The 27,788-nt window shown below is 43.2% G+C and overlaps 1 protein-coding gene across 2 annotated transcripts in view; it reads right to left on the reverse strand.

Annotated features, from left to right (window-relative positions):
• The window catches only part of LOC124717389 (gamma-interferon-inducible lysosomal thiol reductase-like), a 328,253-nt gene that overhangs the window by 178,379 nt on the left and 122,086 nt on the right, over positions 1-27,788 (reverse strand). The window lies entirely within an intron of this gene.

The raw sequence follows: 27,788 nt of genomic DNA on the forward strand, positions 1-27,788 counted from the left end.
TATTTAACACTAAATTCTTCTAGAATCTACATATATAAATGATGCTCTAAGCCCCCCCTATTCTAACTCCGACTTTTGCTGTTGCACATGGATTAAAAAGAAACGCGAACTGACTATAATCGACCCTGCAAGTGGAGTAGAAAAGAGTTTGGCACCTGCAATAATTTCATTTGATAAATAAGTTAAATAAAGGAAAGTTTCATTAACGTAATGAGAAATGATAGGGTTGCTCTGCCGATTAACAGAATGAAAGTTCTGTCCAAAATAACAATATGATTTATTATAACTCAAAATAATAAACAAAAACACATGAAACATTTACAATACATCAAATTGGCTCAAATTGGATACTCAAATAAATGATGTGAAGGTGAAGTTGTCCTTAAACTAGATTGTGACATTTATGGCGAAGTGGTATGTGGAGCCAATTCCTTGCAACTCAAGTCTTAAGAGAGACACACAACCAACCCAGCATTAATTGCTGCTACATTAGTGAGAACTCAGACAATGAACACCCAAGACATATCAAAGTTAGAAAAGACAAACAGGCGCGTTCTGCTGAGCTCGGATTATCACCTAGCAAAATTGCCTGCTTTGCTGGTGCTGTGGACATACATTACCAAGCTTTCTTAACTGCTTAACTGCACGGACACGATCTGGCATACCAGAGGCGATGGCTGGTTGCTTCGATGTCCCGTCGTGGTGATGATGATGTCGCGAGTATAGCCCGAAACAAATTATCCTGGCCTGGTTGTTCCAGACTAAAGACTTCCTATCAATACAAATGCGCCTCTGAGGGAGACGAAGAAGGCTCGCCACACAATCACTGACGGTACAGTGATTGATTCTAACAAGCAAAGTCACCCAGTAACTCCAATACAGTCAACTTAAGCCAAAACTGCAAAAGACAGACAACATAGGCCTCTTGTATGCAGAACACTTAATTGCCAAATGTACTCGGAAAGTTACGTTGAAGTTGAAACTTCAGCAACTTCGTCAAACAGTTACAATTAAATAAAAGTATATTAGACAGCCAACGGAAGGCAGGCTGACCAGAGCAGTGAGAGCTCAGTCTTGTAACCTACTCCGACCGAAAGGCGAGAGCCGACTCCCCACAAGAGCACCCATACAAACCGAACACAGAACATTCCCGCCCCCATGACAGTGGCTGTGGTTAACCGTTCCAATCAGCAACTCGAAAACCGGCGGAAAATTCCACTCTATTGCCAGAGCACTACCATTCCACCAATGGAGAATCTTGGCGCCAATTTCTGCGCCGATTTTGCTACGTCACGAAGCTATGCCCTGAGCAAGCCAATCACAGTTACGATTTTGCAGAAAGCGCGGGAATTTGCCCGCCACAACTGCCTGGGTACACAAGTCATTCCCACGCCTCGCTGGTAGCCCGCGAGAAAGTGTTTTCGCTAAGTTTCTGCAAAGTAACGGAACCTCTAGCCCAGCCGCTACTTCAGGCCCCTGTGAGCGTGTCTCCGCTGCTATGCTACAATGTCGGCATCTGGAAAGCATTCACTCGACTCCCTCACACCCGTCGGCTTACCCTTTCAAGAGCAGCAGTGCCCGCCTGTCACCGGACCACCCGGGTGACGAGAGACGCTGCGTGGGAAGTCCGCTTGTGAAGGAATAGCAACTTTTCACCGTATGCAATTAGAGAGGAAAATCGTAAGATAGAAATATGAGAGGGGGCTCATGCCACCACTCATAGCCCCTATGCCATTTTAGATTATAATTGGTGAGCGGTTGGCTCACTTTGGAGCAAGGTAGAGAGTCAATCGCCCAAGAACAATCTTGCAAACTGACTCCGCATGTCGCACTCTATAAAGAAAATCACTGCAACTGAAAAATGCAGCTCATAGAGGGAGGATTATTTATGATGTAGCCAACTTCACCTTCTTAATATGGAACTCTAACCCTCACATCACACATCCATACCCAGGGAGCCCCTTCCAAACACCAGTTCACACAGACATTCACGCTCTAAATATGGCCCGGGCATGTGAGCCAAATATGGAGCAGTTTATTCTTTACAATCAGAGTTGGAGTGCTCCGCAATTAAATGCCCAAGATGTTACAACAATTTGAATCATTAAACTAACCTGAACTCACTCACGCGTGATACTATTTAGCAATCTCTTTGTGAGCTTTCAGAATCTAATTACAACCTCCAATTCATTCTGTCTCCCTGCAGCAAGAATAACCTTTACAAAATGTTCCCTGAACTGATGGTCCATTCACAATGACAGTGGTGGTATCTGCTTCAGTTTATGGGGACTTAAGGCACACTGCTTGCATACACACAACAATAAATACAAAATACAAAAGAAACAACACGGTGTGGAGAACAATACAGTTATTTGTAATTTGTGCGCCCTACTCTATCACTTACATAAGAATTACAGTGTAAAACACAAACACATACAAGGTATAACATACATTACAAAAACAACACTAGAGAATGAAATTTAAGAAAAAAACAAGGTTCATGGGGCGTCAAGTTGTGCTTGAACATTGCACAATGTTGACGACTGTGCTGAGAATGAGGCACTAAATCACATTGTTAGAAATATTCGAAGCTCTGCACAAATTCGTTAGTTTCTCTGAAGGGGTTGGTATGTTGAGTCATATGCATTGATGCACGTGGTTCCATGTCTTGAGCATCAGAGTGGGGCTTTTGGGATGGGGCTATGGGGCTACAGTACTGACATCACATAGGGCTAAACGCCGGGTGTTGTTGCTATGTTGTTGCAACAGCAATAGGGTGTGCTGGAGCATCTGCAGTACGCTGTTGAGATTGCAGCAAGACCCACGCATATGATCACGGCAGTACAGTAGGAAGACATAGGCTCTCCTCATGTCTATTAAATGTCTCTGAGGTCTTCTAGTTGGGATGCATCACTAGTCCAGGTCTCTTCTCTCCCTGGACAGTACTTTACGTTTCCCAATATTGAAGTTCGACAAGGGATGATGGCACGTGGAGTGACTCCACAAGTGTGTTAGGTCATCCAGACAGGATCGAACTAGGAGCAACGATTGCTACAGCTACTCTCTAAGTGAGAGGAGAAGTTAGAAATGAGACAATTCATTTGTTAGAGTTTGTGGCACGATACTGATTTCTGTATGCAGATCGGCCAATGCTAGTGAGTTGTAAACACTCAAATAGGTGATTATATAGCATCCCTTTCTGTCCTGAGGCACATGAGGCGCAGGTTCTGACACCTTATGTGATCTTTGTGTACTCACGACAATGTGGTCTGCCGCAGGGAATCCCATCAAACAGCTGCCGTGTCCGGAGAGCTAGCTGGCTGTTGCGTGCTGGTCGCGTGTCAGTGTCAACGGCCAGCCTCACTTCCGCTTGTGGCCCGGCGAGGGCTGTCTGCCGCCTAATCCCTCAGGTATACGGCCCGGTGACTGTCAGCTTGTAGGACCGGACGCTGCCGCACCCTTCTCGTCAGGTGGCGCGCTGACGCTCCCCTTCTTGCAGATAGCCGATGACCTCTTGTTTTTTTTTGCTCTGGCCGGCCTCTGCATTGCCACGATTCCCGTCATCTGCACAGTTCTGACAAAAATCTTATGCCTAACTTTTTCCCATGACCTTCTATGTTATAATAAATTTACATAATGACACATTGATGGTCTGTAATTTCAGACACTCTTATTTTAATTTTATAGTTATTAATCTATGGCTATCATTATAATAAAATCTTGGTGTATCTAATCTAGACATGGAAATAATTTATCTATATATTTGTGTAAAGCACGATCTCCATACTGTACATGATGTGTGACAACTGATGCTACGTATTGGATGAACAACAAAATGCGCGGGCTCACACTAATATTACTATTAATTATATAGATCGACAGTAGACATGCTCAAGAATTAACTACCATTTGCCAACGACCTACATTCTAAGTCTTTTGATTAAATTATGTTGCTATGCAGGTCGAAGTTCTACTGTGCTATAAAGAACATGCAACTATTCTACTTTCGCTCGCCCGTCGTCCCTCCATCTCGGGTCTGTGGTTTGGTGACCTGAAAAATAGCATCCCAACAGGCCCGCGCCAAACACTTGTGGTAGAAAACCACCACAATATTAAGGATCTAGTTATTGTTAAATCCTAAAGTTTAACTTATCCTAGTATATGGTACTCTCTCTCTCTCTCTCTCTCTTTTATTTATTTTTTTTTTTTTTTACCCTATACAACACACTTACATAATTCCTGTAACGCTGAGATGTCTCGCTGCTCGCCGCTATTGACGACAGTGATGTGCGCGCCGTACGACATGGCCTCCGAGTTCTCACTACACCTCACTGAAACTTCAGAGACTGGGTTAGCCATGGCTATACAAGACAACAAATTTACAGTTGCAACTTCTTTTTCTATGTGATGCGGTTTTCGCGATCAAAGCGCCCCTTTCCAGAGGCAATGTAATATGACCAAGCCAGAACTGGTTCCTGTTGAGGATTCCGTCGCCCACCACACACCAGCTACACAGTATGTCACCAATCTCCAAGTATAATTCCTTGGTTATTCATCTGTCACAAGCAGCACGCTAAATCCCCAACCAGCACATCGGCATGGTAGGCTTTATGCCCGCATTTCTACCGTCTAGGGCACCATTGGAGTCAAACGCTCACAGTTTCACACCGACTTACAAGACAACGACGCTGGCGCATCACTGTAAAAACTATACTGCCCATATTCATCCTCGAAATCACGCAATATACCACAATCTTGCAGTGCTCTGACGTGTGCCTGCAAGCATTGGTATGAACGTCTCACGAACTGGTTGTGGCCGCTATGGAGCGTATCACGACATCCCAGAACGCTTCTAGGAGCACGTTCTTGTATGCGCCCATTTGTGCATCTCCTCACTCATCATTATCCCTGAACATGGACACCAGACAGGAAAGGACAAAAACATTGCTCATGGAATGGTAGTGCCTCCTACTCCATCGACATTGGAAGTCGCGAACAAATACAAAAAAAAAGAGTAGCAGCAGTAAATTCTTTTACAAGCCAACGCAGCGTGTAAATACTTAAACAATCTTAATCTATTAATGCAACGATTATTGTTCCCCGAAGAACGGTTCATTTATTTGCCTATTCTACTATGTAAATTACTTAAATTATTATTATTCCATGAACTTTTTGTGTGAGAGATGTGGTGGAGTCCTATGGACTAGCGCCAATCCCTTGTTAGACTACCCCTCATCTGACGTGCATTAGGATTTGCAGGTCTAATTTCAGTCTCCTGGTTCTCCTGTTATCCTTGATTTCGCTCTCTCCAATTACGGTCGCTTTGCCGTTCGTTATTCCTCCTGTCCCCGCTTCCTTGTCTAGCATGACACTGTTCCCTGACGTTCTGGTTTCCGTGTCTCTGGTTTCCAAAACCTTGGTTAGCGTAATCTTGATTTCCGTAACCATGGTTTCCTAAATGACTAGTGCGATTATGCCATCTGTTGTCGTCCTCCCTTGCTGGTCGTTGGTATTTGTTACTCTGCTCCTTCTTCCTGTCCTTTGCGTCTTGTTTGTCAAAGACAACTTCGAGTTCACGCAATAGACTCTTGAATGCTTCTATGTCAGATCCACACTTCCTGATAAGAGTCTGTTGGTACCTAACTGGCAATTTGGAAAAACAAAATTTAATGATTTCTCCCTTGCTATATGGACTATTCTTCTTGAGTAAATCATCAAAAAATTTGGTTGCGCTCCTTTGCCCGGACACTTCCAGTTCAGGACAAAGTATTATTTCCTCTTTAATCCTGTCTTGCGTTTCCTTTGACCAGTAGATCCCCAGGAACGCATCAACGAATTCCTGGTAAGTATGACACGTCGCTGCCACACCCCGCATCTTTTCCGCGGCTTGGCCTTCGATGTGTCCACACATGAATTCTAATTTTGCCAGGGTTGGCCATGATGACGGTAATGAATTTGTAAACTGCATCACCCAGCTCTTGGGATGCATCGACCCTCCATTATCTCTGAACTTTTGGAAGTTTAGTATCGACAGGAAGTGATTGTGATCAAAATCCTGTCCGATCCTCGCCCTGGTGTTGTCACTCGTTTCCGATACTTGCGCGTCTGCTGAGTGTCCTGATCTATCTTGTTGATAACTGTGATGTGCTACCTCTGTATCACAGTGGAAGTGGCATTCAGCATTCACTCTTCTAAGTGGGCTGCAATTATTGGAGCTATTACTCGCTGCTTCTCCGTATGCACTGTTAGTTGCGTACTCTGTCACTGGGCTAGAGCACGTCGAGCTTTTCCTCGGAGACACAATTCTGTGTACTCCATCATTGGTATCCGAACGCGCAGTGCTCGTGTACCCGTTTCGCTCTAGATTTGCTATTCGACTCTCTACTTCTTTCAATCGTTTCGTGATGTTCGTAACCGCGACATTACCTTGAGTTTTTAAGAACGCTAGGGATTTTGAGTGGGTTTGTGTCGCACGTCGCAAGTGACCTGCGAGTTGAGAAGTTACTTTTGCGATTTTCATTGCCCCTGTTGCTGCCGTTTTGGCTAGGCCTGCTACTTTTTGTGCTACCAATGACATTTGTTTTGCTTCTCCACATTCTTTCTTTATTGTTAGTAATTCCCCACGAATTTTCCCTATATGCGAAATTGTTGCCTGAGTGTCCTTCTCACACTGTTCATCAGCTTCTTCCTTCTCCTTCCTACGTTGTTTCTCATCTTCTTCCTTCTCCTTCTTACGTTGTTTCTCATCTTCTTCCTTCTCCTTCTTACGTTGTTTCTCATCTTCTTCCTTCTGCTTCTTACGCTGTTCGTCAGCTTCTTCTTTCATTGATCATAGGAAGCTCAGTATTGGGTTAATGTCATCTTTTTGATCCTCGTCACACATGGGTGATGTAACTCTGGACACCTGGGCGCTAGAGCTCTGACGTGACCGAGCTGGCCTCTGTCTGCACTCGTTCGTTTGATTATAAACTTCTGCTGCCGTCTCGACCTGTTTGCCTGTCTCTGCTTCATCCTCTACCTCACTATCATGGTCGCGACGTTGCTCTAAGATCGCGTCCAAATCACCTTCCTCATCAATGACCCTGTCGTCCGGTGCTGCTAAAAATGTGCCCATCTCATCTCCGAACCTATCCTCGTCAGTAACCTGCCTCTTATCCATTATGCTATTCTCTTTTGTTTTAGTTTCGTTCGCTAATAGTCGTGCCTTACTTCTCGTGATCATTCTTGAAAAAACAAATTTATCTAAAATTCACAATAAAAATCATCTACTCCCAATATTTTTCCACATAGGCATAAAATTTCAACAACGCCGTTCCAATGCTGCAACTACAAGCACGATTTGTTGTGGTACAAAAACTGCACACAAACCCGAAAGAGTGTGATGTGGTACGGACACCACATCAAATAAACACAAAAAACAATTAAAAAACAAATAATATATACACCGAAAACAAAAAGTGAAATCATGCGCCGCTAATAAAAACTAACCTCGCAATTACAAGAAAAAGAACTTGGGTACTAATCTTTAAAAAAAAGTAGAGAAAAAAGTTTGAATGTTCCTACTAAGAACACTGTTAGCTTATCAGTGATTCACAGGAAAGATCCTGGCAGCGTTGCCATTTTATGCGAGGTGCCGGGGCTAGCAGTGTATTTAACACTAAATTCTTCTAGAATCTACATATGTAAATGATGCTCTAAGCCCCCCCTATTCTAACTCCGACTTTTGCTGTTGCACATGGATTAAAAAGAAACGCGAACTGACTGTAATCGACCCTGCAAGTGGAGTAGAAAAGAGTTTGGCACCTGCAATAATTTCATTTGATAAATAAGTTAAATAAAGGAAAGTTTCATTAACATAGTGAGAAATGATAGGGTTGCTTTGCCGATTAACAGAATGAAAGTTCTGTCCAAAATAACAATATGATTTATTATAACTCAAAATAATAAACAAAAACACATGAAACATTTACAATACATCAAATTGGCTCAAATTGGATACTCAAATAAATGATGTGAAGGTGAAGTTGTCCTTAAACTAGATTGTGACATTTATGGCGAAGTGGTATGTGGAGCCAATTCCTTGCAACTCAAGTCTTAAGAGAGACACACAACCAACCCAGCATTAATTGCTGCTACATTAGTGAGAACTCAGACAATGAACACCCAAGACATATCAAAGTTAGAAAAGACAAACAGGTGTGCTCTGCTGAGCTCGGATTATCACCTAGCAAAATTGCCTGCTTTGCTGTTGCTGTGGACGTACATTACCAAGCTGTCTTCTTAACTGCACGGACACGATCTGACATACCAGAGGCGATGGCTGGTTGCTTCGACGTCGCGTCGTGGTGATGATGATGTTGCGAGTATAGCCCAAAACAAATTATCCTGGTCTGGTTGTTCCAGACTAAAGACTTCCTATCAAACCAAATGCGCCTCTGAGGGAGACGAAGAATGCTCGCCACACAATCACTGACGGTACAGTGATTGATTCTAACAAGCAAAGTCACCCAGTAACTCCGATACAGTCAACTTAAGCCAAAACTGCTCAAGACAGACAACATAGGCCTCTTGTACGTAGAACGCTCAATTGCCAACTGTAATCGGAAAGTTACGTTGAAGTTGAAACTTCAGCAACTTCGTCAAACAGTTACAATTAAATAAAAGTATATTAGACAGCCAACGGAAGGCAGGCTGACCAGAGCAGCGAGAGCTCAGTCTTGTAACCTACTCCGACCGAAAGGCGAGAGCCGACTCCCCACAAGAGCACCCGTACAAACCGAACACAGAACATTCCCGCCCCCATGACAGTGGCTGTGGTTAACCATTCCAATCAGCAACTCGAAAACCGGCGGAAAATTCCACTCTATTGCCGGAGCACTACCATTCCACCAATGGAGAATCTTGGCGCCAATTTCTGCGCCGATTTTGCTACGTCACGGAGCTATGCCCTGAGCAAGCCAATCACAGTTACGATTTTGCAGAAAGCGCGGGAATTTGCCCGCCACAACTGCCTGGGTACACATGTCATTCCCACGCCTTGCTGGTAGCCCGCCAGAAAGTGTTTACGCTAAGTTTCTGCGAAGTAACGGAACCTCAAGCCCAGCCGCTACTTCAGGCCCCTGCGAGCGTGTCTCCGCTGCTATTCTACAGTGTCAGGGTCTGGAAAGCAATGACTCGATTCCCTCACACCCTTCGGCTTACCCTTTCAAGATCAGCAGAGCCCGCCTGTCACCGGACCACCTGGGTGACGAGAGACGCTGCGTGGGAAGTCCGTGTGTGAAGGAATAGCAACTTTTCACCGTATGCAATTAGAGAGGAAATCGTAAGATAGAAATATGAGAGGGGGCTCATGCCACCTTTCAAACATTCCCCCTCTCTTGCTCTGTCCGTTTAGAATGTAGCCAATGATGACGACCAACCAATAGCTGTAGCAGAAATTTCAACCAATACCCCTTCTTCAGTGTAAGTGTGGAATAGTGCCTTTCCATCCTATGACAATGGGCCGCCAATGGTAGCCCTATGAATTTTATCCAATACTCTGACTTCAAGAAGAATATAATAATTCCAATCCCAAAGAAAGCAGGTGTTGACAAGTGAAAATTACCGAACAATCAGTTTAATAAGCCACAGTGGCAAATTACTAAAGCGAATTCTTTACAGATGAATGGAAAAACTAGTAGAAGCCAACCTTAAGGAAGATCAGTTTGGATTCCGTATAAATATTGGAACATGTAAAGCAATACTGACCTTACAACTTATCCTAGAATAAAGATTAAGGAAAGGAAAACCTACGTTTCTAGCATTTGTAGACTTAGAGAAAGCTTTTGACAATGTTGACTGGAATACTCTTTCAAATTCTAAAGGTGAGAGGGGTAAAATACAGGGAGCGAAAGGCTATTTACAATTTGAACAGAAAGCAGATGGCAGTTATAAGAGTCGAGGGACATGAAAGGAAATCAAGTGTTGGGAAGGGAGTGAGACAGGGTTGTAGACTATCCCCAAAGTTATTCAATCTGTATATTGAGCAAGCAGTAAAGGAAACAAAATAAAAATTCGGGGTAGGTATTAAAATCCACGGAGGAGAAATAAAAACTTTGAGTTTTGCCAATGACACTGCAATTCTTCAGAAACAGCAAAGAACCTGGAAGAGCAGTTGAACAAAATGGACAATATCTTGAAACGAGATGAACGTCAATAAAAGCAAAACCAGGCTAATTGAATGTATTTTAACTCACGACCTTCAATCATCACATTACATGACTCTCCTAACAGGCAGTGGTAATAAATTGCGTTTGCGTGAAGTAAAGCGCGATAAATCAAAAGTAATTCCTATCGACTGACCCAGGCGTAATGCGAAGTGCGTGAAGAATTCTACAATACACGGCCCATGAAACCCTCATGGAAACTTTGCCGACGTGGTGCAACAAATTAATCAGTGGCCTGAGCGGGCGCAATATCACCGTATTCAGCGTGGCGGGTCGACGTCGTTATGCGGACGTCAGCCGACCTCGTGGTGCTGAAAGGCTGCGCTTGTCTATTCACTTCTAGCTATCTTGCTCAGTACATAGCTGAACGAAAACTTTCTATTTTCAAGCTCAATCGTTCCATTTGCTAAGTCCTAAACTGCAGAGATGCTCACTCTCTCTCAGGCAAGCTGAGTAAAGAACGCCTCGTCCACACTCTAGGCAAGCTGGGAATGGAAGACCTCTACGGAGACTTCTCCCAGTCTGCTCTTCACCTCGGTTTCCTGTCCAGCAAAATCACTTACGCCAATTGCAGCGCAAGTCGCATTAATTATGCGGCGCTTCCCAGTGCCAACCAATGCCTGCTCTGGGAAGTGAACAAATTCCCACAAAATTTCCCTTCCTCTCATCTTCTGCTATTTAGCTCCTCCCAGGCCACCCATCGAGGTTAGCGTCTGCACAAACACCAAGTCTTCTGGAATTCTGACTCCCAGGAGAGTACTTCAAATTCCTTCATTCCCATTGGAGGCCGGCGTATTTCATTCTGTCGCTCTTCACCTGATTTACTTCAGACTCTGCAGACCGTGAATTCAGCATGAAGTTGCTATAGTCACGAATACGCATATTTTGACCTCTGTTGACCGTTCCACCGTAACTTTGCGCGGCTTCCTCGCATGTTTCATTGAAAACGGGATGACGGACATTTATCAACAGGCGTACAAGTTCTCTGTCTGTTTCCCGGTACACCAGCATGGGGTCAACCCCCCCCCTCCCCCCATCCCTGTCACTCATCTTAAAGCAGCTGGAGGCCGCGCCCCATTACCACTCTCAAGAGTCTGAGCCGCCCTAAGCTGCCTATTGTAGCTTTCCTTCGCCACTCCCCTGCCGGACACGGTGGTCAACTCGAATACTTCCCTGGTATAAACTAGCTTCCAGTAAATCGACGGGTTTCCACAAAGTTTTCATGTCGTGTGAATTACTTTAAAACCATCAGCCGACATTAATTATTCCAATACGTCCATACTATACCCTCTACAAGATGCATTGTGCCTTGTCAGTCATTTTTGTTCAGCTCTACTGTTCCCTCAACGCGAGTTAGGTGATCTTTAATGACTTCATGTAAGGGGCATAGTTCTTGCCATCTTACAATTTTTGGAAATTTGTGGTAAGGCCTTATGTGACCAAACTGCTGAGGTCATCGGTCCCTAAGCTTACACAGTACTTACTCTAAGGACCACACACACACCCATGCCTGAGGGAGGACACGAACGTCCGACGAGGGGAGGCCGCGCGAACCGTGCCAGGCGCCTTTGACCGCGCAGCTACCCCGTGTGGCTTGAAGTGGTACATTAAGAACAAAATCATTAATGAAGTTGAACGCTAATGACGTTCAAACGGAACTATGGACACGTGTAACAACTGCACGCGTTCGAGACAAATTTGAGGTCGAAGGCTTTGGTGCAATGTACACAAACAACGATCTGGATGACCTCTAACGGTAGTACGTCTAGCGAAGTCCCGCACTGTGTTACAACAATGCGCTAGCTCGCCGCAGACGTCTATGGGACAGTCCGCCCGCGAATCCAGAATGAGTTGCTCAAGGGTTCAGCGCATTTTGAAGACTGCGAAGTTTAAATGCCACAGCCCTCTATTGCTACACAGTTTGCCGGTCGTCCGCAGATTTTGAATCTTCCGCTCGGCCGGTCGACTGAAGGGAATTAGTACGTGCCTGCCACTGAAGATAATGTTTAGAGATAAAGGCTCAATAATAACGAGATCTGGCGATTGCGGTGGCCACGGGAGGCGTGACAATTCATCCTGGCGCTCACAAACCAGCTGTGTATCATGCGAGATGTCGTCTTGGCACACAGCATCAGCATTGGGGAACAAACATTCTACAGTGAGATGGACCTGGTAAGATAAAACCGTCAGATAATGCTTGGTAGTAATGTGACCTCCCAGAGTAATCATGAGGCCCATGGAATATGACGATATGGTTGCTCAAACCATCACCAAATCCCCGCCACATTTCACTCTTAGAACTTAAACTCGGCCGAAGTTGGAAACAATGCAAAACAAAACGCATCCGACCAAATGACAGCCTTCCATCGCTCCATGATCCAGGTTTTATTGCTTCGGCATCACGTTTTCTTGATATAGGCATTTGCATCTCTGATGAGTTGGTTCGAAATTCGCGGTCACCCTGGAATTCCCTCCTTGTGCAGCACCCTTCCTGTTGTTTTGGAGGTGACGGGATACGCTAGTGCGACATTCAGTCCTGCAGTGAGTCTTGTACGAGGGCTGTTCAATAAAGAATGATCATAATTTTTTTTGACAACGTACCTTTACTCATCCTCACAATTTTGATGGTCGTTCTCAAAGGAGTCTCCCATGAATGCGATGCACTTGTCCCAGCGTTTCTGGTAGCCTTCAAATACATGCTGGAAACCATTTTCTGAGAGGTCCTTCAAAATCGCCTCCGAAGCCTTCACCACTTCTTTCTGATGATTGATAATGCCGCCCACGAAGGCGTCACTTGGGGCTAAGTCCTGACTATAGAGAGGGTGAGGGATGCACTTCACGTTTACTTTTGCAAGATATTCGGCAACAACATTGGCAATATGCGGTCGCGCATTATCGTGGTGCATCATCTATCCTGCTTCACGGAAATGTGAAGCAGGATATGGACTTGCAATGTTTTCAGGGCATCCTTGTAGTATTGTCCAGTTACAGATGTGTGTGCAGGTACAACATGCTGATAAACCATTCGATGAATATCAAAGAATGAGACGACCATAACTTTCCCAGCAGAAGCAACCTCTTTTGCTTTTTTGAGGGTTGGTGGTGAAGATTTCCACACTGAGATTTGCTGTTTGCTTTCAGGATCAAAATGATGTAGCCAAGTTTCATCAGCAGTCATTACATTTGAGAGAAACTCCGAATCTTCCTCTAACATCAACTTTAACTGCATACAGGTCTGCACGCGAAAGTCCTTTTGCTCGGGAATCAACAGTCTTGGAACCCACCGCGCACAAACACGTGGCATGTGCAAGTTTTCTGTCACCAATATGTGGGTGGCACCCAATGAAATGTTCAGTATTTCAAAAAGTGATCTTAACGTAATTCGTCGATCCTCTCTCACAATGACAGCAGCAGTGTTGATGTTTTCTTCCGTAAGATCTGTAACTGGAGCACCGGCTCCACCTTCCTTTAAATTAATTGTCTGCCCTCATTAAACACTTTAAACAGCCTTCAAGTTGTGCTGTAGGGAAGAACAGACTCTCCATATCGCCTCCTGTAACATAGTATAGGCCTCAGCTGAAGATTTATTGAGACGAAAGCAGAATTGGAAATCGGCATATTGTTCCTCGGGGTCTAGTGCAGCAGGGGATACAACCCGTCGGCTTTGAACAATGACGTCATTCCTTAGTCATAGATCGTAATGTCTTCACTTCGAGGCATAGATAATAAAGCAGTTCTGTGTTCTAATAAGCACTATCATTAAAATAATTGAATAAAATAATTGAATGTAAATCTAAAAGCGATCGCTTGATATTGGGTGCATCATTAAACGTGTGACTTAATTAACCTAATTATTTGTTTCAAGATATTGCTTAATAAAGTAGGATCAGTTTATTCTATCTCGTGAGATTTTTTTTTTAAAACAGCCAAAAAACACTTATTAGGTACTGAAGGGAGCTGCTTAATAAAGTAGGATCAGTTTATTCTACCTCGTGAAATTTTTTTTTTAAAAAGCCAAAAAATTCGTATTACGTACTGAAGGGAGCTAGAACACTAAGAAGAATCGCTTCTCGGCTTTTGACAAGATATTGCTTAATAAAGTAGGATCAGTTTATTCCATCTCGTGAGATTTTTTTAAAAAAAAGTCAAAAAAACACTATTGCTTAATAAAGTAGGATCAGTTTATTCTATCTCGTGAGATTTTTTTTTAAAAAAGCCAAAAAACACTAATTAGGTGCTGAAGGGAGCTGTTTAATAAAGTAGGATCAGTTTATTCTATCTCGTAAGATTTTTTTTTTAGAGTCAAAAAACACTTATTATGTACTGAAGGGAGCTAGAACATAAAGAACAATCGCTTCTCGGCTTTTGACAAGATATTGCTTAATAAAGTAGGATCAGTTTATTCTATCTCGTGAGATTTTTTTTTTAAAAAAGTCAAAAAACACTTATGCTTTTGACAAAATCAATGTTTATCTCTCTCGCATTCCTTTGTTTCTCAACATTCTCCTCAGCTCTTTCATCTCTGTAATACATGCTCTCTGGCGACTTGTGACGTCATTGTTCAAAGCCGACGGGTTGTATCCCCTGCTGCACTAGTCCCGTTCCTCGCGTGTTACCTCCAGTGCGGCGGTAGGCGATACTGAACATGTCTGATCTTGCCTGCTTCTCACAGGCGGGAAGCATGAGTCCCAAGAATGAAATTACTGCGGCGTGTTTGTTGCACATTAAGCTAATAGAAGACTAAATTTTAGGGCGAGAAATTATGACCATAAAAATTATGATCATCCTTTATTGAACAGCTCTCGTAGCTATCGTCTTCTTATTTTTCTTCACAATCCTCTTCAATGACTGCCCGTCATGATCACTCGACACACACTTTCGGCCGCATCGTGACTTAGTGTATGATGTTTACCCTCTTTCCCTGTATGCGGTATAAGTCTTCGATACGGTTACTCTAGAAACATAGAACACTTCTGCCTCCTTGGTTACGAAAGCAACAACCATACAAGCACCAACAATTTGCCCACGTTCGAATTCCCCTAGCTACGACATAACACACTCATAACTACTCAGAACACTGTTCTTGTGCTGGCGTAAGTTAAGTAGATTTGTTATTCTCATGAATAAAGAACACAGTTATTATATGCCTGCAGTTTCTGTTATAGAAAGAGGGTGGCCGGCCAGCAAACTACATCCTCTCCTTGCTTCCCATGGTACAACTCTACAGAGACAACGGGACGACATAAAAGTTCCGACCGCGACTGACTCTAGCAACGTATTGAGGACACTGTGTAGGTGACGCTCGCGGTCAAATATACCAGCACAACCTGCAGGCTGGACTAGCATCACCCTTGACTTGCCCCCTTCTAACAGCCGTGTACCGCAAGTCTCTAGAGGAACGGAAGGTTCCAAATGATTGGAAACGAGCACAGGTAGTCCCAGTCTTTAAGAAGGGTCGTCGGGCAAATGAGCAAAACTATACACCTATATCTCTGACGTCGATCTGTTGTAGAATTTTAGAACATGTTTTTTGCTCACGTATCATGTCGTTTTTTGGAAACCCAGAATCTACTCTGTAGGAATCAACATGGATTCCGGAAACAGCGATCGTGTGAGACCCAACTCGCTTTATTTGTTCATGAGGCCTAGAAAATATTAGGTACAGGCTCCCAGGTAGATGCTATTTTCCTTGACTTCCGGAAGGCGTTCGATACAGTTCCGCGCTGTCGCCTGATAAAGTAAGAGCCTACGGAATATCAGACCAGCTGTGTGGCTGGATTGAAGAGTTTTTAGAAAAGAGAACGCAGCATGTTGTTCTTAATGGAGAGACGTCTACAGACGTAAAAGTAACATCGAGCGTGCCACAGGGGAGTGTTATGGGACCATTGCTTTTCACAATATATATAAATGACCTAGTAGATAGTGTCGGAAGTTCCATGCGGCTTTTCGCGGATGATGCTGTAGTATACAGAGAAGTTGCAGCATTAGAAAATTGTAGCGAAATGCAGGAAGATCTGCAGCGGATAGGCACTTGGTGCGGGGAGTGACAACTGACCCTTAACATAGACAAATGTAATGTATTGTGAATACATAGAAAGAAGGAGCCTTTATTGTATGATAGGAGGAACAAACACTGGTAGCAGTCACTTCCGTGAAATATCTGGGAGTATGCTTGCGGAACGATTTGAAGTGGAATGATCATATAAAATTAATTGTTGGTAAGGCGGGTGCCAGGTTGAGATTCATTGGGAGAGTCCTTAGAAAATGTAGTCCATCAACAAAGGAGGTGGCTTACAAAACACTCGTTCGACCTATACTTTAGTATTGTTCATCAGTGTGGGATCCGTACCAGGTCGCGTTGACAGAGAAGATAGAAAAGATCCAAAGAAGAGCGGCGCGTTTCGTCACAGGGTTATTTCGTAAGTGTGACAGCGTTACGGAGATGTTTAATAAACTCAAGTGGCAGACTCTGCAAGAGAGGCGCTCTGCATCGCGGTGTAGCTTGCTCGCCAGGTTTCGAGAGGGTGCGTTTCTGGATGAGGTATCGAATATATTGCTTCCCCCTACTTATACCTCCCGAGGAGATCACGAATGTAAAATTAGAGAGATTCGAGTGCGCACGGAGGCTTTCCGGCAGTCGTTCTTCCCGCGAACCATCCGCTACTGGAAGAGGAAAGGGAGGTAATGACAGTGGCACGTAAAGTGCCCTCTGCCACACACCGTTGGGTGGCTTGTGGAGTATAAATGTAGATGTAGATGTAGTCATCTGCATTTACACCACTTTATGATCAAAAGTATCCGGATACAACCCCCCCCCCCCCCCCCCCAAAAAAAAATACTTTTTCATATTAGCTGCATTATGCTGCCACCTGCTTCCAGGTACACCATATCAGAGACCTCAATACTCATTATACATCGTGAGAGAGCAGAATGGGGCGCTATGTGGAGCTCATGGACTTGGAACGCGGTCAGATGATTGGGTGTCACTTGTGTCATACGTCTGTACGTGAGATTTCCGCACCCTAAACATCCCTAGGTCCACTGTTTCCGATGTAATAGTGAAGTGGAAACGTGAAAGGGACACGTACAGCACAAAAGCGTACAGGCCGACCTCGTCTGTTGACTGACAGAGACCGCCGACAGAGGGTCGTAATGTGTAATAGGCACGCGTCTATCCAGACCGTCACACAGGAATTCAAAACTGCATCAGGATCCACTGATAGGCGGGAGGTGAGAAAACTTGGATTTCATGGGCGAGCGGCTGCTCATACGCGACACACCACGTCGGTAGATGCAAAACGACGCCTCGCTTGGTGTAAGGAGCGTAAACACTGGACCATTAAACAGTGGAAAAACGTTGTCTGGAGTGACGAATCACTAGATACAATTTGGCGGTCCGATGAGAGGGTATGGGTACGGCGAATGCAATGTGAACGTCATCTGCCAGCGTGTGTAGTGCCAACAGTAAAATTCGGAGGCAGTGGTGACATGATGTGGTCGTGTTTTTCATGGAAGATACTTGCATCCCTTGTTTTGCGTGGAACTATTACAGTACAGGCCTACAACGATGTTTTAAGCACCTTCTTGCTTCAGACTGTTGAAGAGCAATTCGGGGATGGCGATGCATCTTTCAACACGATCGAGCACCTCTTCACAATGCACGGCCTGTGGCGGAGTGGTTACACGACATTAACATCTCTGTAACGGACTGGCCTGCACAGAGTCCTGACCTGAATCTTACAGAACACGTTTGGGATGTTTTGGAACGCCGATTTGGTGCCAGGCCTCACCGGCCGACATCGATACCTCTCCTCAGTGAATAACGGGCTGCCATTCTCCAAGACACCTTCCAGCACCTGATTGGACGTATGCCTGTAAGCTGTCATCAAGCTGTCATGAAGGCTAAGGGTGGGCCAACACCATACTGAATTCCAGCATAACCGATGGAGGGCGCCACGAACTTGTAAATCATTTTCAGCCAGGTGTCCGGATACTATTGATCAAATAATGTATGTCCGAGCCAGCATTTTTCACATTGTTTCCGTGTTATTGTTCAACCTCTGTATATTCATCGATCATCTCTTCATAATTTATGTCTGTGGAGTTTAGGATCTGGTGTCTCTGAATTTCTGGGATCGCATTAATACTCTTCAGTTTGGTGGCAGCTTTTTCGATGTTACAAATGCTGTCTGACAAATTGTGTTTGCTGTCATTGCATGTATTGTTATTTAGATGTATTATTGTTCTACATTTAAATCTACATGGATTCTCTGCAAATCACATTTAAGTGCCTGGCAGAGGGTTCATCGAACCACCTTCACAATTCTCTATTATTCCAATCTCGTATAGCACGCGGAAAAAACTAACACCTATGTTTTCCCGTACGATCTCTTGAATTCTCTTATTTTTTCCCTATGTGGGTCTACGTCAGCAAAATATTTGCGCATTCGGAGGAGAAAGTTGGTGACTGGAATTTCGCCTTTGTTTTAATTGCGTTCACCCCAAATTCTGTACCATTTCAGTGACACACTTTCCCCTATTTCGCGATAATACAAAACGGGCAGCCCTTCTTTGAATTTTTCGATGTACTCCGTCAGTCCTGTCTGGTAAGGATCTCACACCGCGCAGCAGTATTCTGAAAGAGGACAGACAAGCGTAGAGTAGTCAGTCTCCTTAGTAGATCTGTTACATTTTCTAAGTGTCCTGTCAATAAAACGCAGTCTTTGGTTAGCCTTCCCGACAACACTTCCTATGTGCTCCTTTCAGTTTAAGTTGTTCGTAATTGTAATACCTAGGTTTTTAGTTGAATTTACGGCCTTTAGATCAGTCTGAATTATCGTGTAACGGAAGTTTAACGGATTTCTTTTAGCACTCATATGGATGGACTGTGTGTCAATAGACCGATTTCTTAGAGGCAATTCATAATGTTCGAACACAATATATGTTCCAAAATCCTGCTGCGTATCGACGTTAATGATTTGGGCCTGTAATTTAGTTAATTGTTGTATTGTTCAGTTCAAATAAATTTTGGAGAGCAGAGGCTGGGACGAAAGGAGTATTCACTGGGAGAAGAAAGCACTCTTCGTCTACATCTACATCACCACAGATACTCCGCAAGCCACCGTAAGGTGCATGGCAGATGCTACACTGTACCAGTACTTTCATTTCCCCTCCTGTTCCACTCGAAAATAGAACAAGGGAAAAACGACTATCTGTACGCATCCGTATGAGCCCTAATTTGTCGTATCTTATCCTCGTGGTCCTTACGAGCGATGTATGTTGGCGGTAGTAGAATCGTTCGGCTTCAAATGCCGGTTCTCTAAATTTTCTCAGTAGTGTTTCCCGAAAAGAACGTCACCTTCCCTTCAGGATATTCCCATTTTAGTTCCCGAAGCATCCCCGTAAAACAGCTTTGTTCGACCCTACCGGTAAGAAATCTAGTAGCCCTCCTTTGAACTGCTTTGATTTCTTCCTTCAGTCCGACTCATATGAAAGAAGAACAGGAAATTGGTGGATATTCCTTGGACTAGATCAAGTAAAATAAAGAATAGTTTATTGCATGCTGACAAAACAAGTTTGAACTGCATAGGACATGTAAGAGTGAATGGTCAGTTCGCTGAGTCCTGATATTGGCTCTGCAGGCGAAGACAAGTGCAGCGTGCATGCGTGTCTGAAGGACATTTAATGTGAAGATACGGAGACTGTATAAACACAGACATTGTCACCATCAAGGCTGCCTCGACGAGCTAAAATGACGATGAAGTAATTGGCTCTCCCTGTGCCGGAATCATGAAATGTGCGAGCCTAAGAGCTGTGGACTCCTGGACCTATGGAACTTTGGATTAGTCCTGGAGGCTTTCTCGGACAGACGAAGTGTTTAAGGCGACCGCTCGCGATAAGTGAGAAATTCGGATTCGAGTGCCAGTCCAGCAAAATTTTCATGTGTCACAAACAGCTGATGTCAAACCATTTTGTAATGAAAAAAGAATCTGTAGTACCAGTATAGTAGTACTAGAAATTTGGTAATTAGTTTTGGGTTTTTATTGAAATATATAGTTGTAGAAAACAACTGTAGTATTAGTGTTTTTTCAGTGTAGCGTATTTTTTAAGTATCAGGAATAAATAATTGATATATACAGATATTACTGTAATTTCTTCATATGATTAGCGTTGAGACATGCGATTTATAAAAATGTTGAAGGCCAAAGATTTTTTTATATACAATCCTTTAATAATCCAGATCGCAAAAATTGACAATCAATGATTACTGGTTTCGGCTGAGCAATCAGTCATTTTCAGATCAGTTAACAAAGCGATTGAGGCGTTTAATCACAAGACTGGCGAAATAAACGTTGTCATCAATATAACACAGGTCTACAAAAGTGATCACAGGAAAAGTTTTGGATGTTACAAATCGTTGAAACATTACACAAAACACATAAGAACGTCGTACAGACTGTACAGTAATATTGTACCACCTAATAGCAACGTGAGTGTTATGCCCAGTACAGAGCAGTGAACAGGATTACAGCCGTTGCGCGGTATCGGTCAACAACAGTGACGTGTGCCCGATTCAGATCAACGAGCAGACATAAGCCTTACACAACAACGCGAAGAAATCAGTGTTCTGGAGGTAGTGTTTGTTTGAGTCTGCTCTTAGCTGTAAACTGTTGTTGGCTCATACTACGTTACGGCTGAAATACTGTCCATTGCTCAGTATTAGGCACTTAACACATAATGTTACTACACTATGTGATCAAAAGTATCCGAACACCTGGCTGAAAATGACTTACAAGTTCGTGACGCCGTCCATCGGTAATGCTGACATTCAGTATGGTGTTGGCCCACCCTTAGCCTTCATGACAGCTTCCACTCCCGTAGGCATACGTTCAATCAGGTGCTGGAAGGTTTCTTGGCGAATGGTAGCCCTTTCTTCACGGAGTGCTGCACTGACGAGATGTATCGATGTCGGTCGGTGAGGCCTGCCACGACGTCGACGTTCCAAAACATCCCAAAGGTGTTCTGTAGGATTCAGGTCAGGACTCTGTGCAGGCCAGTCTATTACAGGGATGTTACTGTCGTGTAACCACTCCGCCACAGGCCGTGCATTATGAACAGGTGCACGATCGTATCGAAAGATGCAATCGCCATCCCCGAATTGGTCTTCATCAGTGGAAAGCAAGAAGGTGCTTAAAACATAAATATAGGCCTGTACTTTGATGGTGCCATGCAAACACGACCACACCATAACACCACCGCCTCCCACTTTTACTGTTGGCACTACACACGCGGGCAGATGACTTTCACCGGGCATTCGTCATACCCAAACCCTGCCATAGGATCGCTTCATTGTGTGCCGTGAGTCGTCACTCCACACAACGTTTTTCCATTGTTCAATCGTCCAATGTCTATGCTCCTTACACCAAGCGAGGCGTCGTTTGGTATTTGCAGGCGTGATGTGTGGCTTATGAGCAGCCGCTCGCCCATGAAATTCAAGTTTTCTCACCTCCCCCCTAACTGTCAGAGTACTTTTAGTTTGGAATTCCTGAGTGATGGTCGGAATGGATGTCTGCGTATTACACATTACGGTCCTCTTCAACTGTCGGCGGTCTCTGTCAGTCAACATACGAAATTGGCCTGTACGGTTTTGTGCTGTACGTATTCCTTCACGTTTCCACTCCTCTACCACATCTGAAACAGTGGACCTAGGGATGTTTAGGAGTGTGGAAATCTCACGTACAGACGTATGACACGAGTGACGCCCAATCATCTGACCACGTTCGTAGTAAGTGAGTACTGCAGAGCACCCCATTCTGCTCTCTCACGATATCTAATGACTACTGAGGCCGCTGATATGGAGTACGTAGTAGTAGGTGGCAGCACAAAAATGAAAAAAATGTATGTTTTTGGGGGTGCCTGGATACTTCTGATCACATAGCTATACAATGTTACTATACAATCTGTATGATTCTCTCACGTGTTCGAATAAGAAAGGTACTGATTACGAAATGTATCATCGACTTGCAACGTGCAAAACTTTTCCTGTGGTCACTTCTGTGCACAAACATGTGTAATGTGTAACGCAGATGACAATGTGTCTTCATCCAATCTTGTGATTAGATACTGCTCTCATTTTATTAACTGATCTGAAGATGGCTGATTGCTCAGCCGAAGCTAGTCATCAGTGACTGTCAAAATACTGCGATCTGGACCACTAAAGCGTGTTGTAAATAGAGTATTTAACGTTTAACTTTTGCTCTTATTCACAAAAATGTGATCTGTACGGCCTACCTTAGCTGCCCCCTGTAACTACCTGGTGTAGAAGTATGAAACCGGAATTTCCCTATAGATGGTGCTAGCCGTCAGTGCAGGGCCCGTGAAACCGCGTCTGCAGCGCCATCTGCTTCAGGTAATGGCCGACGACGAATGTCAGCACAGAGTAACCCAAGTTCCATACATCGTTATCTGTTTCAAACCCTTAAACATGACGAGTTTTGTGCCTGCGAACTACGATTTGCCGACAGTATTGGTTATCTGTTGCCAGTTGAAGAAAACTGCTGCAGAAAAACACAATGTTTCGAAAGGTTCAAAAAATTCAAAACTGGTGATTCTGACGTTGAGAAACGACAAGCGAGGGGAAACCACCGAAAAAGTTCGAAGGCAATGATTTGCAGGCCTTATTGGATGAAGATAATACTCAGATTCATTAGGAACTCGTGGAACAACTGAATGTGACGCAGAAAGCCGTTTCTCTTCGGTTGAAAGCTATGGAAAAGGTGCAAAAAGCCGGAAAACGGGTTCCGCACGAACTGAATGAAAGACAGCAAGCAATTCGAAAGACCACTTGTGAAATGCTGCTCGCCACATACAAAAGAAAGTCGTTTCTCCAATGAATAGTGACAGGTGATGAAAAATGGATACATTTTGAGACTCCTAAGCGTTCAGCTGGTCCCGGCGGAGGTCCGAGTCCTCCCTCGGGTTTGTTTGTCCTTAGGATAATTTACGTTGTGTGTAAGCTTAGGGACTAATGACCTTAGCAGTTAAGTCCCATAAGATTTCACACACATTTGAACATTTTTTTCCTAAGCGTTGTAAATCATGGGTGAATCCAGGCAGGCCATCGACTTCCACGACAAGACCAAATCGCTTTGGAAAGATGACAATGCTTTGTGTTTGGTGCGATCAGAAGGGTGTCATCTATTATGAGCTGCTAAAACATGGTGAAATCGTTAACACTGATCGCTACCAGCAGCAAATGATCGGTTTAAATCGAGCATTCAGTGAAAAACGACGGAATATGGAAAAAAGCAACACAGTCATGTTGCTCCATGATAACGCCCCATCACACGCAGCAAAACGGGTCAGGAAAACGAGCGAAGCGTTCAGGTGGGAAATACTAGGACATACGGCTCATTCTCCAGACTTGGGTCCGTCCAGTTATCATCTATTTCCATCACCAGGACACGCTCTCGCTGAACAACGCTTCAATTCGTATGAAAATGTACGAAAATGGCTCGCTGACTGGTTCACTTCAAAAGAAGAACTGTTTTTTTGGTGTGACAATGGAGATTATTTTGAGTAAAGTTTCAAACAACAGACATGTAATTGTTGTTGTTGTTATGGTCTTCAATCCTGAGACTGGTTTGATGCAGCTCTCCATGCTACTCTATCCTGTGCAAGCTTCTTCATCTCCCAGTACTTACTGCAACCTACATCCTTCTGAATCTGCTTAGTGTATTCATCTCTTGGTCACCCTCTACGATTTTTACCTCCACACTGCCCTCCAATGCTAAATTTGTGATCCCATAATGCCTCAGAACATGTCCTACCAACCGTTCCCTTCTTTTTGTGCACGCTGCCCTCCAATGCTAAATTTGTGATCCCTTGATGCCTCAGAACATGTCCTACCAACCGTTCCCTTCTTCTTGTCAAGTTGTGCCACAAACTCCTCTTCTCCACAATTCTGTTCAATACCTCCTCATTAGTTATGTGATCTACCCATCTAATCTTCAGCATTCTTCTGTATCACCACATTTCGAAAGCTTCTATTCTCTTCTTGTCCAAACTATTTATCGTCCATGTTTCACTTCCATACATGGCTACACTCCATACAAATACTTTCAGAAACGCGTACACAAGGTATAAAAGGGCAGTACAATGGTGGAGCTGCCATTTGTAGTCAGGTGATTCGTGTGAAAATGTTTCCAACATGATTGTGGGGAATGATAAAGGAAATTAACAGACTTTGAAAGCGGAATGATAGGAATTAGACGCATGGGACATTCAATTTCGGATATCGTTAGGAAATTCAGTATTCCGAGATCCGCAGTGTCAAGAGTGTGACGAGAATACCGAAATACAAGTATTACCTACCACCACGGACAACGCAGTTGCCGACGGCCTTCACTTAACGTCCAAGATCAGCGCGTTTACGTAGAGTTGTCAGTGCTAACAGACAAACAACACTGTCAGCAGAAATCAATGTCGGACGTACGAAGAACGCATCCGTTAGGACAGTACGGTGAAATCTGGCGTTAATGTGCTATGGCAGCAGACGACGGAAGCGAGTGCCTTTGTTAACAACCTACAGCGCCTCCTGTGGGCTGGTGACCATATCAGTTGAACCCTAGACGACTGGAAAACCGTGGTATAGTCAGATGAGTCCTGATTTCAGTGATAAGAGCTGATGGTAGGGTTCGAGTGTGACGCAGACACCACGAAACCATGGGCCCAAGTAGTCAACAAGGCACTGTGCAAGTTGGTGGTGGCTCCATAATGGTGTGGGCTGTGTTTACATGGAATGGACTGGAAATGGTTATGTTCAGCTACTTGGAGACCTCTTGCAGCCATTCTTAGACTTCATGTGCGCAAACAACGATGGAATTTTTATAGATGACAATGCACCATGTCACCAGGCTACAATTGCTCGCGACAGGTTTGAAGAACATTCTAAACAATTGCAGTGACTGGTTTGGCCACCCAGATCACCCGACATGAGTCCCAGCGTACATTTATGGGGCAGAATCGAGAGTGTTTACTCGTGCATTTCGTAGTATACAACCTTAATCTCGGAATGACAGTCCAAAGATAGGTTCTGTTAGTGATATATTCACGACGTTGGTTCTTGTATCAGAGGTTAACCTCAAAGAATTCATGTTGGTTCTTGACTCGACTGATTTAATACATGAAAATATTAAGTCAAGAAATGAACAGTGTTTGAATCTAGGCTTTGTCAAGCAAGTAACAGTCCAGCATGTAATGCACCCAAGGATTATAGTGTTGTTTGCAACAAGTCGAAATTGAATTCGCAAAATCAGCACAAAGCCAGCCAATGGCTAGGAAGAACCATAGTAATATTAGACATAATCAAAAACACCACAAACGTCTGTACAATCCAGATTACATTCCATCGAATAATAATAATAATGATGATGATAATAACAATCACTGGCAGAATAGATGGTAGTAACAAACAAATGAAAATGATTGAAGGAATCAGCCACCAGTGATTACAGAGGTAGTCAATGACAATAATCAACCAACTAGCCCAAAACTGGAAGACTGAAAGCAACTGTATCTAGCCCAGATATGTTGACCACAGACTGGGGTGAGAGTTGTGCTAGGACAGTCAACTTGTTAACGAACAACTCTGGCACAGATATCCAGCATAATTGATTGTTAAAATTTTAACAGGCTATATACCAATTTTCACCCCAGAGGTCTGTCCGTGTTGCTGTTTTGTTTCCCCAGCTCTGAAAGCAGATAAACAGGAAGTCAGTTGAAAATAACTACCAGCACTGCTAGTGTCAAACAAGGCATCTACATTTAAACATTAGTCAGTGCAATACCAACTATTTGATTGTTCCGTGTCTGGAATATGATGATGCATGTTCCAGGAGCAAGATTTTCTGATGTTTATTTACGAGTACATTGAGGATCTTGTCAGATTAGGTATCAATAATATTAAAGATCACTCTGACAAGCTGAATTTGGGGGCAGTTTGAATTAATTATTTAAATGTAAAGAGCCTTTGTGAATACAAACTGACCTGCATATGTGATATGACTAACCATATTCACCTTTGTAATGATGAGATGGATCAGTGGAGCTTATGCGGCAAGTTAAAGGAAACTGGTATGGAAGTGTGATGATTATCCAACCTTGAGAGACATGCTGGTAAAGTAAAATATTGTAATCATTACTATAGATCATTTGCTCTGTTAATGCGAAAATTGCATCAAATCCTGAACTTTGCATTCAAAGCAAAAAACTGTGCAATGTTGAATTCTAACAACAAAAAAACGCCATTGAACTGATGAATGTTAATAACATTACTTGTTGCAAATCTTATGAATATTAATGATTTTACAACAATGCAAAATTGACTTTACATGTGTATATCTAAATCTTTTATGAATGTGAATTAAAAATACTTCCACCTGGAATCCCATCGCAACCTGATCAAAAAGAGCCAGTCCTACAAAAATAAGTTATTGCAGAAAAAAATGATAAATGTATGACCTTCAGGCAAAGGAACTGTGATAGCACTAAAATTTAACATTTAAAGATTCCTGCTCCTATTGTGGCCTATCTAATGTCTTACAAGAATTTTATGTTTCTTTTATTTTTCATAAGTCAGAATAGCTATCGTTTGAGTGGTTGCGGAAAGAATGCAGAGTGTGCATTGTTATTGCCATTGAATTTCACCTATTTCACAATTTCTTACAAAAGAAAGTACTTGCTATGGCTTTGACTTCATTAGGGATAGATGTATTCTTAATTAGAGGCATATGCTGCCATTTTTGTTGTAGTGCATTTGATGTATTTGCACAATTAATACTGACATTCTAGTTGTTCATCTGCAACAAAGACAGGCATGATAAAATATCAGTGGTGAGACTAATATATGTACTCACTATTTTTATTCCTTTTCCTGTTGTATGACATTGTTTGTGTACAAGTTTCCAGTTCGTGGTACACTGCCTTAGAGCCTGCAACTTTGGAGACTATTTCATTTTGTTTTTTGCTAGTAACAATTTAAACAAAGAATTTATTGACACTAACTGTTAGCCACACAACTATTCATGCATTGTATAGAGCATGAAATTATGCTAGAATTATGTTAGGAAACCTGCCGCATATCACCTGTGTTATATGTGAAGAGAAACATGTTTGAATCATCTAGCACATTCAGTGGCAGGAAATATCTAGAAAATAAGTCTGTGGTACCCCGCCCCCTCCCCCCAAACAAGCACACACTTTACATTACATCAGACAGATCCAGATCTCTTTCCTGTTTGCTTTTTGTTGACACTAGAGGAAAATTGTCTGGTTCCTACTTTCCAGATATGACGAGTGTTTGTGTGTTTTAATTGATATAACTTTACCTGAAAATGGGAATATCAATAATATTGACTAATTACAATTATTACTGAATTTCAGTTAATATTCATAATAATCTCTCTTAAGTGTGACAAAAAATGTTTGCATTTAAGTATCTTTGATCTGCATTAGTTGTCAAAAGAGCAAAAGAGGATTCACTGGTACACTGATGTGCAACAGCTCAACACCAAGAATATAGCA

The sequence above is a fragment of the Schistocerca piceifrons genome, chromosome 9, assembly GCF_021461385.2.
Source record: "Schistocerca piceifrons isolate TAMUIC-IGC-003096 chromosome 9, iqSchPice1.1, whole genome shotgun sequence".
NCBI classification, from domain to species: Eukaryota; Metazoa; Arthropoda; class Insecta; order Orthoptera; family Acrididae; genus Schistocerca; species Schistocerca piceifrons.